Source organism: Pteropus vampyrus, unplaced genomic scaffold (genome assembly GCF_000151845.1).
Source record: "Pteropus vampyrus isolate Shadow unplaced genomic scaffold, Pvam_2.0 Scaffold15, whole genome shotgun sequence".
NCBI lineage: Eukaryota > Metazoa > Chordata > Mammalia > Chiroptera > Pteropodidae > Pteropus > Pteropus vampyrus.
Genome location: NW_011888796.1, coordinates 823,253 through 829,006, shown reverse-complemented (window position 1 = coordinate 829,006; position 5,754 = coordinate 823,253). Strand labels below are relative to the sequence as shown.

Here is a 5,754-nt window from a genome sequence, read left to right as displayed (position 1 = left end):
TTTTTTTTTTTGCCAAAAAGAGCCCCGCCAAAATAGAAACACTTTTAAATATCATTTTTCAAAATATTCATTTACAATAGCTTTCAAAAAGCAGTTTTCTTACTCATTACACTATTAACTTTATCTTGAAGAAACAGTTTTAAAACTATAAATTAGCATACTGACAGCCACCTTATCATCATCACTGAAAAAGTCAGCCAAGTTCTAATGCTTATCTTTTTGTGAAAGAAAAGTGCAAGTTATTTATAGGGTCTGACAACTATTTTAATACTGATAAGAAACACCTAGCGAATCTCTGAATGAAGCCAAAAATCTTTGTCATCAATCCCCATTTCATCTTAATCACCGTATTATAAATATTCTGCTATGTAAAAGTCTTGTTTCTACACAAATGAACACGCTGATGTCATTCTTTAAGCACACAAGATTTAATATGGGTGAGCATTACTGTCCATCCATCTGCACTGTGGAACTCCTATGTCTCCCTCAAGATACCAAAATGATGCATAACAGCTGGCATCCAGACCAAAGAAGGATCCAAGTACCCATCTGTATATTAAATAGTGACAAAACTCGATTTCTTTCATTTTTTTAGATTTAAAAAATATAAATAGAAATCTACATTTTCTTTTAACATCCCAATGGACTATCATGCACACCCTGGATATACATACACATCCTACTCCACTATGGGGACCATTACATTAGAGGATAGGGTAGCTTGGGACTACTTCATTGCTAAGGAACATGAGGCCTAGACAGGTGCAGTAAATTGAAGTCAGGGAGTCTATGGCCATGCCACCCTGAACAATCTCTATCCTGTCTGATCTCGGAAGCTAAGTAGGGTTGGACCTGGTTAGTACTTGGATGGGAGACCACCTAGGAAGACCAGGTGCTGTAGGTGTAAAAATAAAAAAAAAAATAAAAAAATAAGGGATTGTAAAATGACAAGGTCCTTGCAATCTGTGAGGTCAACCAAGAGTCGACCTCACAGAGTAATTTAAAAAAAATGAAGTCAGAGGCCTGGGTTAGACAGAGCTTACTATCATTCATCAGCCTATGCAGTCTTATGTAAATTACATAATCTCTCTGCTTCAGTTTCTACATTTGTAAAATGGAATAATATTGTAAAGCGGAGATAATACCTTTGGCACTGATGTGAGGATTAAATAAAATAATTTTGTTAATATAACCATAATACCTTTCCTAAACCCTTAAATTGAGCACGTTTCCCCAAGCCCTTGACCTTAACCTTGACCTCACCATCTCCACAAGAATCATGGAAACCATCAGTTGAGAACTTCAATTTCAGGTCTCTCCATGGCAAAACTCCTCTTATGTAAGCACAGTGCTTTCACTGTGCCCTGAAACCATCTCATGTTATCTCCTTATAGACCTTGTTCCACCAATTATCCCCTCTTTCTCCTATGTATTAATCCACTCCAGTGCTGTTGGCCTTTCCCCTAAGTTGGCAAATATGTTCAGTTGTCTCTCAACATTGAAAAAAATTTTTTTTAAATTTAGATAAAAAGTTAAAATCCATCTTTACACTCTCCCCCAATTTCTGAGAGGAAACTTTGAATAACAGTTTATTTAGCATTTATAGATCTACCTCATTATTTTAAACTCCGCCATAGTCAACACATATTTCTTGAGTGTCTACATTGTTCGATGCACTGAGGATATAGCAGTGAAGAAGCTAGATAATAGTCCCTTCCCTAAAGGAGCTTACCTTCTAAAGAGAGAGGGGCTCAGAAAGTAAATAAGGTAAATAAGTAAAATATATCATAAATTAGATAGTAATAATTATGTTGAGGTTTAAATAGGGCGGTCAGAGAAAGCATCATCAAGAAAAGTGATGGTTAAAAAAAAGATTAAAAGGAGGTGAAGGAGAAGCCCTAGTGGACATCTAAGGGAAGAGCATTCCAAGCAGAGGAAATAGCAAGTGCAAATGTCCTGAGGCAGGAGAATGCTTGCCATTGAGTTATAGTTACAGTATCCTTATAGGGGTCATGTTACTTCTCATATTTAGTCAAGGTCCTGTGTGAATATATTGAAACTAAAAGACTAAATCTTGAAACTGACCGACATTAGCAATCCTTATATAAAATAATAAGGGGAATGAAGAGAGAGATTCTTTTTATGTACACACGTAAAAGACTAGAAGAAAATATGCAGAGCTGTTGCTGTGCTCATTTCTGTAAGTGGTCACAAGGTCATAGCTGACATTTATAACTTGTGTTCCACTACCTATTTATTATTTCTTTTGCCCTCTGCTAGAATATCTTTTTCTGGTCTGGGTTCTTTACCTAGTGGGGTGAACCAAACTTTCATTCCTGAAAGTTATAAGTCCCCTTTGGGGTCCTGCATTTTTTCTGATTGCTTTAATTTTTTAATCATCTTTCCTAATAGATGTGGAAGTACTCAAAGTCTTCCCAGAGAATCTCTCAGGTTCCAGAGAAACTCTTGGGTACCTGTCTCTATTGTATAACAATACAATTCCCAATTCACCTTTGGTATTTAGGATCAAACAACTCACCCAGTGAATCCTTTCTTGGCTGTTGGTTCTGTGGCCCAAAATGGCTAAATGGCATCTCAACTTTCCATTCAATGGAAATATTATTATGTTCCATGGTTGGAGCATTTTTCTTTTGAGAACTATGACCTCCAAACCACCAGAACTCAAAGGTGCAGGGATGGAAAGTAAAAATTCTTGAAGCAGATCATTAGGATTAAGAATGAGAAAAGCCACTTTAATTCCTAACCCTTGATTCATGGATCCACGCATTTTGGCTGTAGAAGAAATTGAAGAACATATGGAAATTTATAAGACAATCTCAATCTATCAAGGTGCTATCTCACTGGCATTGGCACTGAAACCAAGCTATCAGTGGCCTATTCCAGCATTTCATCAGGCCAGTTGCTTCCAGATAATCAGGTACGTGGAAAGAGCAATGAATTCCACAGACAAGAGCCCATTGCCATACTTCTTTTATAGTGAAACTTGTTTCTTGCAATACTGTATGGCACAACATTACAGTAAATAAATCCATGGATAGTGGGACTGACAGAAGCATCATCATACAAGCAGGGAAGAGAAATCCATACCCATAATATTTGTCTATTCAAGTAAGGACAAATTGCTGTTACCTCTGTGATATAAGGGGTCCACTGTAATCAACGTGCTACCAACTGGCTTACTGCCTCTCCCAGGGAATGTCATATTGATGGTCCAGTCTAAATTTTTATTGTAAATATTGCAGGTTCACTGAGAGACTCATTTAGCCAGATCAGACTTATTGAAGGGATGTTAATGTTGAGTCTGTGCATAGTTTTCATCCCTGCAAGATGGCCACATTATACTTGAGCTCATCGAGCAAACATTGTTGTGCCTGGAGAAAGAGATGAAGTGACATTCATAGTACATGTCGTTTGGTCCACCTAATTGAGAGCCTTCTCTTCAGTGGATGCCCTTTTGTGAGCATTTTTATGGGACTAAAATATGACATTCTGCCCATTTGAGGGGTCTATCCACATACCTCTTCCCCATACCATCTTTCTAGTTATCTTCCAATGCCACTGTTCTTTCCAAGTCCTAAACATACAGTGAAACTGTTCGCAACTGCCCATTAATCAGTGAAGATCTGTTCTTCTGGCTATTTATCAGCCCAGATAAAGTGGACAATCAAATGTGTTTCTTGGAATTCTACCCACTGGAGAAGGTTTTGATTCATGACTTTTTTTCCAAGGATACTCCTGTTGGGGGGATCTAATGGCATGCTACAGCAAAGTTTTCTGTTTAGTGCAGAATTATCTGTAAATCAGGCCCAGTATAGGTGAGTTACATTGGTTGATTTTCAAATGTTAAACCAACTTTTGATCCCTGAAATAATTTTTCTCTTTTTAACTCTTTTTTCTTGATCAATCTGGCTAGAGGCTTGTGGGTTTTATTGATCAAGTCAAAGAAATAGCTTTTGTCTTTATTGATTATTGCTATTTTTGCCCATTTTCTATTTTGCTAATTTCTGCTCTTGATTATTTTCTATCTTCCTTTGGCTTATTTGCACTTGTTTTTCTAATTTTAGGTCTTTCTTCTTTTTCCAATATAAATGTTTAAAGCTATAAATTTCCCTCTAAGCACTGCTTTATCTATATCCCACAAATATCAAAGTGCTTTATTTTCATTATGATTCATTAAAAAATATTTTCTAATTTCTCTTGACTTTTGACTTGTGGATTTTTTTAGAAGTGTATAGATTGATTTGCAGATATTTTGAGTTTTCATAGAATGTTATTGTCATTTATTTATAATTCCATTGTCAGAGAAATACTCTTTAAAATTTAATTGTTTAAAAATTTATCAATACTTGTTTTATGGCTTACCATATATGGTCTACCTGATGAACATACAATTTGCACTTGAAAAGACAGTGTATTTGCAGTTGTTGGGCACAGAGTTCTCTCTCTATATATATTAATTAGGACAGAGGAGTTGATAGTGTTCTTTTGTATCTTTGGTGATTACCAATTGCCTAGAGAGGGATGTTAAAATCTCCAGCTATGATTGTGGAATTGTCCATTTTCCTTTTAATTCTGTAATTTTTGCTTCATATATTTGGAAGCTCTGTTATTAGGTATATACACATTTATGATCATTATGTCTTCTGATATATTAATCCTTTTATTATTATAAAATGCCCCTTTTAATGCCCCTTTTATCTTGAAATCTCTTTTTATCTGATATTAATACAGCCACTTTACTTTCTTATGCTTACTTTTTGCATATCTTTATCTATTTGCTTTCAAACTGTCTGTATCTTTATATTTTATTTATTTAAAGTGTGTATTTTATAGGTAGTAAATGCTGCAAACATCTTACAATGCATAGGACATCTCCTCACAACAAAGAATTATCCACAGCCCAACACAGTGAGAAACCCTGATCTACAGGTAACAATGAGTGGTTGGGGTGAAACTTGAAGAAAATAGACATCCTTCAAATGATGTTATTACAGGGCTTCTAGGCAAAGGATGGAGGTCTGTTTCCATTGATACTGGAGGTTTAGAGAGATCTGGGCATTCCATAATCTTAATGTTGTTTCATTGAACCCAAATGTCTCCATTCCAAGTTTTAGTATCACACCGTTCCCAATCAATGCCCTATATTTCACTAAAGAGTTTGGTGAGGCTGTGAAATCAACTTACGTTGTAATTCTGAAACCTGCACAATTAAATTTTATGTTTGATTTTCAGCAAGATTAGTCTGTAGGTACAAAAAATAAAGGATTCTCATAGGAGATTTTGTTCTCTGTCTGTGACTTGAACTGGATGTTTAATAACCTGAAATTTCCATTTCTTATGTAAGTTCTTCAGTGAATTCAAACGTAGCCACTCCCCACCTGCAATTATTATAGTCACCATTACCATCAAATTGTCAGATATGGCTCCAAAGCACATGCCTTAGTGGATACTTCAACACAAATGACTAAAGGTGATAAGTCGATTATTTATGATGCCACTACATCTCATCTCTCACTGACAAATTGCTCAACATTGAATTTAGGGATATGACCTGATAAATCAACCCAAAATTCTATATCCGAAAGTCTGTTTCGGATATAGAATTCTATATCCTGAACCACTCTTGGGACCATTTTCTATATTAGTCAGGATTCAATAAAGATACAGAAACTATAGCAGTTACCTTAACTGAGAAAGTTAAGACAAAGAGTTATTGGAGATATCACAGGTATT

The 5,754-nt window shown here is 35.6% G+C and overlaps 1 pseudogene; it reads left to right on the top strand.

Moving 5' to 3' along the window:
* The first annotated feature begins 785 nt into the window (after positions 1-785).
* On the top strand, positions 786-904 carry LOC111735846 (annotated as a pseudogene).
* Positions 905-5,754: the final 4,850 nt, after the last annotated feature.